Raw genomic sequence first — 13915 nt, 5'->3', positions numbered from 1 at the left:
TTCATTAATAGTACATTTTTCCTATATTTCCCATACCATATCTGGTCTATGACGACAAAGAGATGCACGCATACATTGTCTTACATTCCATTCTGATACATGATACTAATTCAATGACATATCAATTAGATCTAGAATGAACAAAATTTTCTTATTTTAGGTCTAAACTTTTATCTTTTGTGAGTGAAGAAACCAACCATACTTTTGTATCCCCTTTCAAATCCAATTTTAAAATGAAAATAGGATTGAGTAAGTTTTATTAAATAAAAAAAATTAGAAATTAATAACGAAATACAAATTTTTGTATATACCAAATAAAAATTAGGGGCATTATTATTACTGATCAATAAAGATATCTATCAATAAAAAATATCTTAAAATAAAAAGAGGGGGGGAGAGAAGATTTCAGTTTATGGTAAAAAATTCATTCATCTCAGTTATTTCACAAGAAGAAAAAGACGAAAACAGAGGATCTGTTGAATTTCAAATAGTTAGTTTCACCAATAGGATACGAAGACTTACTTCACATTTACACAATTACACAAAAAAGACTATTTATCTCAGAGAGGTTTACGTAAAATTCTGGGAAAACGCCAACGATTACTGTCTTATTTGTCAAAGAAAAATAGAATATGTTATAAAGAATTAATTAATCGGTTGGATATTCGGGAGTCAAAAACTCGTTAATTTTATTTTTATAAAGGCATTTTGAATTATTTGATTTATTAGATCTTGAATTTTAATGAACTTTTTTTCGTTTTCAGCAATTCATGAAAGAATGAATCGAGGAAAAACCTATGAATATACCGGCTACAAGAAAAGACCTCATGATAGTCAATATGGGCCCCCACCACCCATCAATGCATGGTGTTCTTCGACTCATCATTACTCTAGATGGTGAAGATGTTATTGACTGTGAACCAATATTGGGTTATTTACACCGAGGAATGGAAAAAATTGCGGAAAATCGAACAATTATACAATATTTGCCTTATGTAACACGGTGGGATTATTTAGCTACTATGTTCACAGAAGCAATAACTGTAAACGGACCGGAACAGTTGGGAAATATTCAAGTACCTAAAAGAGCCAGCTATATCAGAATAATTATGTTGGAGTTGAGTCGTATAGCTTCTCATCTGTTATGGCTCGGTCCTTTTATGGCGGATATTGGTGCACAAACTCCCTTTTTCTATATTTTCAGAGAAAGAGAATTAGTATATGATCTATTCGAAGCTGCCACCGGTATGAGAATGATGCATAATTATTTTCGTATCGGAGGAGTAGCGGCCGATCTACCTCATGGCTGGATAGATAAATGTTTGGATTTCTGCGATTATTTTTTAACAAGAGTTGCTGAATATCAAAAACTTATTACACGAAATCCTATTTTTTTAGAACGAGTCGAGGGAGTAGGCATTATTGGTAGAGAGGAAGTAATAAATTGGGGTTTATCGGGACCAATGCTGCGAGCTTCCGGAATACAATGGGATCTTCGTAAAGTTGATCATTATGAATGTTACGACGAATTTGATTGGGAAGTACAGTGGCAAAAAGAGAAGGAGATTCATTGGCTCGTTATCTAGTCCGAATTGGTGAAATGATAGAATCCGTAAAAATTATTCAACAGGCCCTGGAAGGAATTCCAGGGGGACCCTATGAGAATTTAGAAATACGATACTTTGATAGAGAAAGGAATCCGGAATGGAATGATTTTGAATATCGATTTATTAGTAAAAAGCCGTCTCCTACATTTGAATTGCCGAAACAAGAACTTTATGTGAGAGTAGAAGCCCCAAAGGGAGAATTGGGAATTTTTCTCATAGGGGATCAGAGTGGTTTTCCTTGGAGATGGAAAATCCGCCCGCCGGGTTTTATCAATTTGCAAATTCTTCCGCGGTTAGTTAAAAGAATGAAATTGGCTGATATTATGACGATACTAGGTAGTATAGATATCATTATGGGAGAAGTTGATCGTTGAAATGATAATTGATACACCGGAAGTACAAGATATCGATTCTTTTTCTAGATTAGAATTTTTTAAAGAGGTTTATGGAATTCTATGGGTTCTTGTTCCTATTTTGACTCTTGTAGTGGGAATCACAATAGGCGTACTGGTAATTGTATGGTTAGAAAGAGAAATATCGGCAGGGATACAACAACGTATTGGACCTGAATACGCCGGCCCTTTGGGAGTTCTTCAAGCTCTAGCAGATGGGACAAAACTACTTTTCAAAGAAAATCTTTTTCCATCTAGGGGGGATACTCGTTTATTCAGTATCGGGCCATCCATAGCAGTCATATCAATTTTAGTAAGCTATTCAGTAGTTCCTTTTGGATATCACCTTGTTTTAGCGGATCTCAATATCGGTGTTTTTTTATGGATTGCCATTTCCAGTATTGCTCCAATTGGACTTCTTATGTCGGGATACGGGTCAAATAATAAATATTCCTTTTTAGGCGGTCTACGAGCTGCTGCTCAATCGATTAGTTATGAAATACCATTAACTTTATGTGTGTTATCAATATCTCTACGTGCGATTCGTTGATACATAGACAGAAACTTTTCTCTATTCCTTCCTTTCAAGGAAAGGGTTGGAATGGATTGAGTAGATATCTTAATTTTTTTTTTATTCATTATTCGGGTTGATGAACTAAATCAAATAGTTATATGAGTGAAAGAAAACAGCTTATATATAAATTCGCAGTAAAAAGATTGATTCTCATTTTCTATGTATAAGAGTTAGAGAGTTAAGCGGAAATAAACATAAACAGAAGAGACCGTTTCCCCCAAGATTGGTTGATTAGTCATCCTGACTTGAAGCGGGTTCAAAAGATCAACCGTATTGAGTTTTCACTATCATTTTTATGTATTAGCATAACGGGGGATTGAGCAAAAACGAGTGGATGGTTAGAAACACGAACATATGTAAAGGATTAGTAATGGAGATTATGTAAATTCTCCAAAAGGACATTTTTACATAATATACAAACAAAGAATACTAATTGGGGCTTTAAGTTGGTAGAAATGATCAGGCAGTACTCCCCATGACACGATTCCAATCCAGAGTATACTCCTATCCACCGATTTAATAAATAACTATTCGAAACGAAATAATCCTTTACTTTATTTTGAAAGCCCTCTTTTTCTCAGAAATAGAAAGAAGAATAGGAACGAAAAAAAAAAAAAAAAAAATATATACTTTATTTATTCTTTGTTACTTTTATTCTTTCCCATATACATATTAATAGATATATAATTTGTGTCATAATTCATTAATTAATATAGAATTTTTTTTTCGTACGTGAAACCAACGGGTTATTGATATTTTTACAAGAAGTATTTTATTGAACAGTTAAGTTATTACTGAACAAAGAAGAATTGAAATTATTATTGAAATTATTAAATTAAAGAAAGGATGAGATCAATTCAGAAGTACTTTTTTTATTTAATTTTGAATTAAAATAATTATAACAGACAGAATTCAATTGGTCTAATTTGGGACCGGCCGATAGTTATCCATCCTACAAACATATCAAGATTCAAAAAAGAATACTGATGCGGTCCCTATATTTATTTCTGGCCTTCAAGGAGCCGTATGAGGTGAAAATCTCATGTACGGTTCTGTAATAGCGATGGTAACAGTGATGGTATCACCGACTATAATTATCTAACAGTTCAAGTACAATTGATATTGTTGAGGCGCAATCAAAATATGGTTTTTGGGGATGGAATTTGTGGCGTCAGCCTATAGGGTTTATCATTTTTATTATTTCTTCCCTAGCAGAATGTGAGAGATTACCTTTTGATTTACCAGAAGCAGAAGAAGAGTTAGTAGCAGGTTATCAAACCGAATACTCGGGTATAAAATTTGGGTTATTTTATGTTGCTTCCTATCTAAACCTATTGGTTTCTTCATTATTTGTAACAGTTCTTTACTTGGGAGGTTGGAATATATCTATTCCGGACATATATGTTTCTGAGCTTTTTGAAATAAATAAAACATGTGGAGTTTTTGGAGCGATAATTGGTATCTTTATTACATTAGCTAAAACTTATTTGTTCTTGTTCATTCCTATCACAACAAGATGGACTTTACCGAGGCTAAGAATGGACCAACTATTGAATCTTGGATGGAAATTTCTTTTACCTATTTCTCTCGGTAATCTATTATTAACAACTTCTTTCCAACTCTTTTCACTGTAAAGTAACATTCTATATTCACAATGTGTCTCAAACAAGAGAAATAAACAAACATAAAACTATTCATATATATATTAACGATATGTTCTCTATGGTAACTGGGTTCATGAATTATGGTCAACAAACAGTACGAGCTGCAAGGTACATTGGTCAAAGTTTCATGATTACTTTATCCCACGCAAATCGTTTACCCGTAACTATTCAATATCCTTATGAAAAATCAATCACCGCGGAGCGTTTCCGCGGTCGAATCCATTTTGAATTTGATAAATGTATTGCTTGTGAAGTATGCGTTCGTGTATGTCCTATAGATCTACCCGTTGTTGATTGGAAATTGGAAACTGATATTCGCAAGAAACGGCTGCTTAATTACAGTATTGATTTCGGAGTCTGTATATTTTGTGGTAATTGCGTTGAGTATTGTCCAACGAATTGTTTATCAATGACTGAAGAATATGAACTTTCTACTTATGATCGTCACGAATTGAATTATAATCAAATTGCTTTGGGTCGTTTACCAATGTCAGTAATTGACGATTATACAATTCGAACAATTTTGAATTCGCCTCAAATAAATAAGTAAATCTCTTATTAACGAATAATTTAGAATTACTTTACTAATAACTAATATAGAAGGAATTTAGGTTTCTTTCGTGTTGTTTGGTCAATAACTACAAATACCAACTATTGATTGGTTGGTAAGAAACGCGTCTTAATTTGGATTGAAAATCCATTAATTAATATATCCATAATTGTTTTAAAATATATCGTTTAGAATTAGAACGACTCTTTCAGATAAAGAATGAAATTAGTCCAATAATAGTACTCACATTTATTCATATCCCTTAGTATTTATTTACTTAGGATTAAATTAGGAATTGCTCAAAAATCATAAAAAAAAAATTTATGGTCGGGTCTCAATAAGGTCATGAAAAACATTTCTATTTATTTATCTCTTATTTTACATATAATGGATTTGCCCGGACCAATACATGATTTTCTTTTAGTCTTTCTGGGATCGGTTCTTATACTAGGAGGTATGGGGGTGGTATTATTTACCAACCCCATTTATTCTGCCTTTTCATTGGGACTGGTTCTTGTTTGTATATCCTTATTCTATATTCTATTAAACTCTTATTTTGTAGCTGCTGCACAACTCCTTATTTACGTGGGAGCTATAAATGTTTTAATCGTATTTGCTGTGATGTTCATGAATGGTTCAGAATATTACAAAGATTTGAATCTTTGGACCATTGGGGATGTGGTTACTTTGCCAGTTTGTACAAGTATTTTTGTTTTACTCATGATTATTATTACGGATACGTCATGGTACGGAATTATTTGGACTACAAGATCAAACCAGATTATAGAGCAAGATTTGATAAGTAATAGTCAACAAATTGGAATTCATTTATCAACAGATTTTTTTCTTCCATTTGAATTCGTTTCGATAATTCTTTTAGCCGCTTTGATAGGTGCAATTGCCGTGGCGCGACAGTAAAAAATTTATAGAATTAGCAATGCACGTTAAACTCTGTTCGGTTTTATTACATTACATTTATTTCCCTTTAATTAAAGATTGTTTATGTCTAAAATAGAAATTATTCAATCTATTCTATTAACAATAGAAAATCTGCCTTTGTTCCGTACTTTTTTTTATTCTAGTCAATTGAATCTGTTGAATTGTTGTTCAGTTCATATTGAAATGAATCGAAATTGATAAGGAGTTGGTCAATGATGCTCGAACATGTACTTGTTTTGAGTGCCTACTTATTTTCTATCGGTATCTATGGATTGATCACGAGCCGGAATATGGTTAGAGCCCTTATGTGTCTTGAACTTATACTGAATGCGGTTAATATGAATTTCGTAACATTTTCTGATTTTTTTGATAGTCGCCAATTAAAAGGAAATATTTTCTCAATTTTTGTTATAGCTATTGCAGCCGCTGAAGCAGCTATTGGCCCGGCTATTGTTTCATCAATTTATCGTAACAGAAAATCAACTCGTATCAATCAATCGAATTTGTTGAATAAGTAGTATTAATCATATAAATTCTAATATTCATAAATTAGAATTACCATGACCATACATTCCGTAATAATACATGTTTTCAAAAATGTAAGAAATTAAAGTATCTTGGCTCTATCGCATGAGTCAATCCAGAAGTAGATTGATTAGAAAAATTATGATAAATTATTGATTCATCTGGTGTCTAAATATATGATTCATTTACAAGTTTACTAGATCGAAACTTTCTGACATTCAAAAATTTATAGATCCAAATGTCACATTCAGTAAAGATTTATGATACGTGTATAGGGTGTACTCAATGCGTGCGCGCCTGCCCAACGGATGTATTAGAAATGATACCTTGGGACGGGTGTAAAGCTAAGCAAATTGCTTCTGCTCCAAGAACAGAGGACTGTGTCGGTTGTAAGAGATGTGAATCCGCCTGTCCGACAGATTTCTTGAGTGTTCGAGTTTATTTATGGCATGAAACAACTCGAAGTATGGGTCTGGCTTATTAATACGTTCCAGAAAACCCTACTTGAATACATTTGATTTTTTTACCTTTACCGACAAAAACCCGCGCTCAAAAACTATTTATTTTGAGCACGGGTTTTTCTGGTCCAAGTTTATCTTGTTTTTACCATGAATAATTTTCCTTGGTTAACGCTAGTTGTAGTTTTGCCAATATTCGCGGGTTCCTTAATTTTCTTTCTCCCTCATAGAGGAAATAAGATAATTCGGTGGTATACTATAGGTATATGCATAATAGAACTCCTTCTAACAACCTATGCATTCGGTTATCGTTTCCAATTGGATGATCCATTAATGCAACTGACAGAGGATTATAAATGGATCGATTTTTTTGATTTTTACTGGAGATTGGGAATAGATGGAATTTCTATAGGACCCATTTTACTGACAGGATTTATCACAACTTTAGCTACTTTAGCGGCTCGGCCGATTACTCGAGATTCCCGACTATTCCATTTTCTGATGTTAGCAATGTATAGCGGTCAAATAGGACCATTTTCTTCTCGAGACCTTTTACTTTTTTTCATCATGTGGGAGTTAGAATTAATTCCAGTTTATCTACTTCTATCCATGTGGGGGGGAAAGAAACGTTTGTATTCAGCTACAAAATTTATTTTGTACACTGCAGGAAGTTCCGTTTTTTTATTAATGGGAGTTTTGGGTATTGGTTTATATGGTTCCAATGAACCAACATTAAATTTTGAAACATCAGCTAATCAATCGTATCCTGTAGCACTGGAAATAATATTCTATATTGGATTTCTTATTGCTTTTGGTCAAATCACCGATCATACCCTTACATACATGGTTACCAGACACCCATGGAGAGGCACATTACAGTACTTGTATGCTTTTAGCCGGAATCTTATTAAAAATGGGAGCGTATGGATTGGTTCGGATCAATATGGAATTATTACCCCACGCCCATTCTATATTCTCTCCCTGGTTGATTATAGTAGGCACAATTCAAATAATCTATGCAGCTTCAACATCTCTTGGTCAGCGTAATTTAAAAAAAAGAATAGCCTACTCTTCTGTATCTCATATGGGTTTCATAATTATAGGAATTGGTTCTATAAGCGATACAGGACTCAACGGAGCCATTTTACAAATAATCTCTCACGGATTTATTGGCGCTGCGCTTTTTTTCTTGGCCGGAACGAGTTATGATAGAATACGTCTTGTTTATCTCGACGAAATGGGCGGAATGGCTATCGCAATTCCAAAAATATTCACGACTTTCAGTATCTTATCAATGGCTTCTCTTGCATTACCGGGCATGAGCGGTTTTGTTGCCGAATTGTTAGTTTTTTTTGGAATACTTACTAGTCAAAAATATCTTTTAATGACAAAAATATTAATTACTTTTGTAATGGCAATTGGAATGATATTAACTCCTATTTATTCATTATCTATGTTACGCCAGATGTTCTATGGATACAAGCTTTTTAATGCCCCAAACTCTTATTTTTTTGATTCTGGACCGCGAGAATTATTTGTTTCGATCTCTATCCTTTTACCTGTAATAGGTATTGGTGTTTATCCCGATTTCGTTTTATCATTATCAGTTGACAAGGTCGAAGCTATTATATCCAATTATTTTTTTCGATAGTTTTTGTGAGTAAACCAAAAAATGAAACTGAAATCCCATGATTTTAAAAATGGTTGATTGTACAATAAAAAAATGAGTCTTTTATATTCTTTTCTTTTAAGTAAAAAAAAAAAATTGGAATTCTATTATAACTAGATATCTTTTGAATTTGTGAGAACCATTTGAATCAAGTAATGGAAATGATTCAAATGGTTCTTGATTGTTTACATGAAGTTTTCGTATATATACCTGTATGCCGTCCTATGTTTATATTCGTCAAGTCTTTTATTCAATTAGATGTTAATGTAAATGAACCATAACTATGCAACCCTATTCCTAATAGATTAACCCCAAAATAGCATATCCAAATTATAAGAAAGCCCATTGAAGCCACAATTGCAGAATTTACACTTTCAAAATTTTTATTTGTTCTAATATGTAAATAAATAGCGAATATGGTCCAAGTAATAAATGCCCAAGTCTCCTTTGGATCCCAATTCCAATATGATCCCCATGCTTCATTAGCCCATACTGCTCCCGAAAGAATACCTACGGTTAAAAGGATAAACCCTAGACTAATAATACGATAACTCCAACGATCCAATTGTTGAATCAATTGATACCTGTAATAATTTTGAGACGAAATAAAAGAAGTGTTTCGTAAGACATTGTTTCTTTCGTTCACGTATTGAATCTCACTAAAGTAAACTGACTCATTTTCTAAATTATTGCTTTTACTAAAAATCCTTATGAATTTTCGAAATGTAATGACTAGAAGAGCTAGTGATAATAATGATCCACACAAAAGAGCTGCATAGCTCAATACCATCATACTTACGTGCATCATTAACCAATGGGATTGGAGAGCGGGTACTAATATCGCGGATTGATGCATTTCAGTTAAAAGACCCGAAGTAGCAAAACCTTGAGTAAAAATAGCACTTGGCGCGGTTATTGCGCTTAAATGGTTTTTATGTTTTTTAAAATACGGAATAATATGAATAATGGAAAAACTCCACGAAAGAAAAATTAATGATTCATATAAATCACTTAATGGTAAATGCCTCAAATACATCCAACGAGTAACTAATAATCCTGTTATGCAGAAAAAAGTAGCTATCATCCCCTTTTCTGACGAATCATCTAGTCCTACGATTTCATCGACTAATAAAATTATCAAATGAATTGTAATTACAATTGAAACGATCGAAAAGGATATATGAGTTAATATATGCTCTAAAGTTGAAAATATCATAAAAATTATTAAATTAATAAGGGCGTCCCTCAATTATAGGAATTGAAATCGGGAATTGAATTCATTATAGGACTTACTCTTTTAGAAGATGCCATGCCGCCACTCGGACTCGAACCGAGATGCTCTAGCACTGCTTCCTAAGAGCAGCGTGTCTACCGATTTCACCATAGCGGCTTATTCGAAATCATAATAACCTATTTTTATTCAATCGTCGAGCTTGAAGGAGTTAATTCAATCCAATATTTTTTTTTAGGAAACCATTCAAATTGATGAATAAAAACGTGTTTAAAAATTAGGGATTAAAACGTTTTCGTTAACGTTAATAATATTGATTTTTCTTATTATTATCTTTTTATTTAGTTATTTAGTATTTTAGGATGTCAATTTTATTTAACTGAACTAACAATGTATTTTTTCGTAGGCTATTACTTTATGCTCTCCTAAAACTAAAATGTAACAGTTGTAACTAGATAATTTTTACTTCAATCCCTGGATATAAGTAAAAAAAATGTTCTGCCTCGTTTGCATTTTTTAATGATTAATTTCTTTTATCATTTATTTTATTAATCTAAAATAAAAAATTCATTTTATCGATTAATAAAAAAATAGAATTTTTATATAACACAATTTCAGCGATACACTCAAAAGATTTATGTAAATATTTGCATAGTTAGGTTGCGTTAGGATTTTTTTTTTGTTGTGTAGAGAATTTGCGTTAAGATTTAGCAAACCCATTAAGTTAGGTATTTGGGATGGTCGTATCAATCATATAAAAAAATTTCGTATAGAAATTGTACCGTACTTCAAAATATTTTCTAAATTTTTTAATTAATATATATATTATATCTTGATCGATCTTCCAATCGAAACATAGGATCTAAAATAGATCACTCAAAATTGGCGCATTCGTCATATAACTACCTAAATCATATAACTACCTAAAAATGTAAACGGGGCTTTTATTAATTTAATTGGGTTTAAGGAATTTATATAGTGATAATAATTTCTAAAACCCAAAATAATGGTTTAAAAGATTATAAAAAACATTTTAAACTTAATCAATTAGTTTCAACGACCTCTTCTTTATAATATAAAATCAAAAATATAACTAAAAAAAAATTCTTTTTATTATTGAGATTGAGTAAGGGCGATGGGGAAAGTGATAATCCCCATCCGGAAAATGATAAAACATACTAAAATGAAAGGCGAAACCTTGCGCTTGCGTTTACCCTTTTTTCAAACAAAAAAGTACCATTCATTTTTAGAATTCAGTAGACAACAGAATTCTTATCTATATCAGAAACGAAAGAAACATTTGGCTTCAAATTAAAGTAAAACAAATTCAATTTTATATTCGTTTTAAATTAAAACATTATGAGACTAATTCTTTTTTATTTATTTTTTTTTTAATGTATATTGTTTATATTGTAATTTATCTTATATATTAATATTTATTCTTTTACTATACTATTATGATGTTAATATTAATTATAATTGATAAATATTATTTATCATTTTTATAACTTATAAATCTTATAAATAAACTAGAAACAAAATTATATCACTTTATTAGTTATTAGAACGATTCAGATTATTTATTTGTTACACAAAAAAAACTTTTTGAACTCCCGGTAGAAAGAGATTTCGCTAACGAAAAAGCTTTCAATGCTGCCCTATATCCCTTCCTTTTCCAAATATTTTTACGAATACGTTTTTTTGAAATAGAGGTGCGCTTTTTTGGAACTGCCATTAAAAAGTTATAATAGGTTTTTCGGTTGGATGTGAAAGACATCTATTGTTCAAAATCAATTGTTCTTTACTATTCTCTATCTATTTTTTCTCTAAATTAGACTCCAAAAAAAAAGGGGGGGTTAAAAATCACATAAAATATTAATAAGAATGATAAGGTACACTATGCCAAATAGATTGAAGTTGATAAAATAAAAAAAAAAATAATACAAAAAAAAAGAAAGATTGTCCGTTTCGTTTTCTTTCTATTTTCGTCGTGTTCCATTTATACATGTAATAAAAAAATCTAAAAGTTTAATAAACCAACCCTTCTCCCGCTTAATTAAAAAATAAAAAAACTTTAATAATTTTTTCTATTATATTAATTAATTTAATATTAATTTAATTGTTCAAGCTCGAAGAAAGAGTCCACAAAATTTGAATTATCAAATGAGACTAGTAGTTAATCTGTTAAAGGATACAAAATACATAATTTAAAGGCATTTTATTTGCCCCCTTTTTTTTTTCCGTAAAATTAAAGTGTTGGATATCATAGCATTTCCTACAAATAGCTTTTATTGTAATGGAAGACAAAGAATTAGTTACAAAACAAATTGGTTAATGATTCTAAATAACCGAATTACAATAAATAGTTTTAGTTATGGGCTTTATGATTCATATCAAATACTGTTTTTGGTATAATTATTTATCCTTGTTCTATAGATATAAAAAAATTATTGTAATACGTAATAATTAAAATGAAAATTCTAATTTTCATTTTTTATCTTCATAAAATTTTATTTAAAAATTTGAATTTAATATTAACAATTCAGTATTAATAAAATTAAATACGTATTTATTTTTCACTAGTGACTTATTTATATCATTTGACCAATTATAACCTCTTGATTTTAAATATTTGAAGTAGTTTGGAAAGATTCAGAATAATTAAGGCTAGAAAATTCTATTTAAGTTTTATTTTATATATCTTAATTTTTTTTTATTAACCGACCCCTTTCAAAAGAAAAGAAATAAGAACCGGTGACTCAGAAACAATTAATTAAGATAAATTTTTTTTTTTTTTTTTTTTTTATGGAATATACATATCAATATTCATGGATTATACCTTTCATTCCACTTCCAGTTCCTATCTTAATTGGAACAGGACTTCTACTTTTTCCAACGGCAACAAAAAATCTTCGCCGTATGTGGGCTTTTCCTAGTGTTTTATTATTAAGTATAGTTATGGTTTTTTCAGCCCTTTTTTCTATTCAGCAAATAAATAATAATTCTGTCTATCAATATGTATGGTCTTGGACCATCACTAATGATTTTTCTTTAGAATTTGGCTGCTTGGTTGATCCACTTACTTCTATTATGTCGATATTAATCACTACTGTTGGAATTATGGTTCTTATTTATAGTGACAATTATATGTCTCATGATCGGGGATATTTGAGATTTTTTGCTTATATGAGTTTTTCCAATACTTCAATGTTGGGATTAGTTACTAGTTCTAATTTGATACAAATTTATATTTTTTGGGAATTAGTTGGAGTGTGTTCTTATCTATTAATAGGTTTTTGGTTCACACGACCCAGTGCCGCGAATGCTTGTCAAAAAGCGTTTGTAACTAATCGTGTCGGGGATTTTGGTTTATTATTAGGAATTTTGGGTTTTTATTGGATAACAGGTACTTTCGAATTTCGGGATTTGTTTGAAATATTCAATAACTTGGTTTATAATAATGAAGTTAATTTTTTATTTGTTACTTTATGCGCCTCCCTATTATTTACCGGCGCTGTTGCTAAATCCGCCCAATTTCCCCTTCATGTATGGTTACCTGATGCCATGGAAGGGCCTACCCCCATTTCGGCTCTTATACATGCCGCTACTATGGTAGCAGCAGGAATTTTTCTTGTAGCTCGGCTTCTTCCTCTTTTCATAGTTATACCTTACATTCTAAATCTAATAGCTTTGATAGGTATAATAACATTATTTTTAGGAGCCACTTTAGCTCTTGCTCAAAAAGATATTAAGAAAAGCTTAGCTTATTCTACAATGTCTCAATTGGGTTATATGATGTTAGCTCTAGGTATGGGGTCTTATCGAGCTGCTTTATTTCATTTGATTACTCATGCTTATTCGAAGGCATTGTTGTTCTTAGGATCTGGATCAATTATTCATGCGATGGAAGCTATTGTTGGATATTCTCCAGATAAAAGTCAGAATATGGTTCTTATGGGCGGTTTAAGAAAACATGTACCAATTACAAAAACTGCTTTTTTATTGGGTACACTTTCTCTTTCTGGTATTCCACCCCTTGCTTGTTTTTGGTCCAAAGATGAAATTCTTAATGATAGTTGGTTGTATTCACCTATTTTTGCAATAATAGCTTGGTCCACAGCAGGATTAACTGCATTTTATATGTTTCGGATTTATTTACTTGCTTTTGAAGGACATTTAAACGTTTATTTTCAAACTTACAGTGGCAAAAAAAGCAGTTCGTTCTATTCAATGTCTCTATGGGGTAAAGATAAAGAAGGACCCGAAATTATTAAAAAAAATTTGCGTTTATTATATTTATTAACGA

The sequence above is a fragment of the Pyrus communis genome, unplaced genomic scaffold (genome assembly GCF_041283825.1).
Source record: "Pyrus communis isolate YQ-2024b unplaced genomic scaffold, ASM4128382v1 ptg000139l, whole genome shotgun sequence".
NCBI classification, from domain to species: Eukaryota; Viridiplantae; Streptophyta; class Magnoliopsida; order Rosales; family Rosaceae; genus Pyrus; species Pyrus communis.
Note: the sequence above shows the minus strand (reverse complement) of the source record.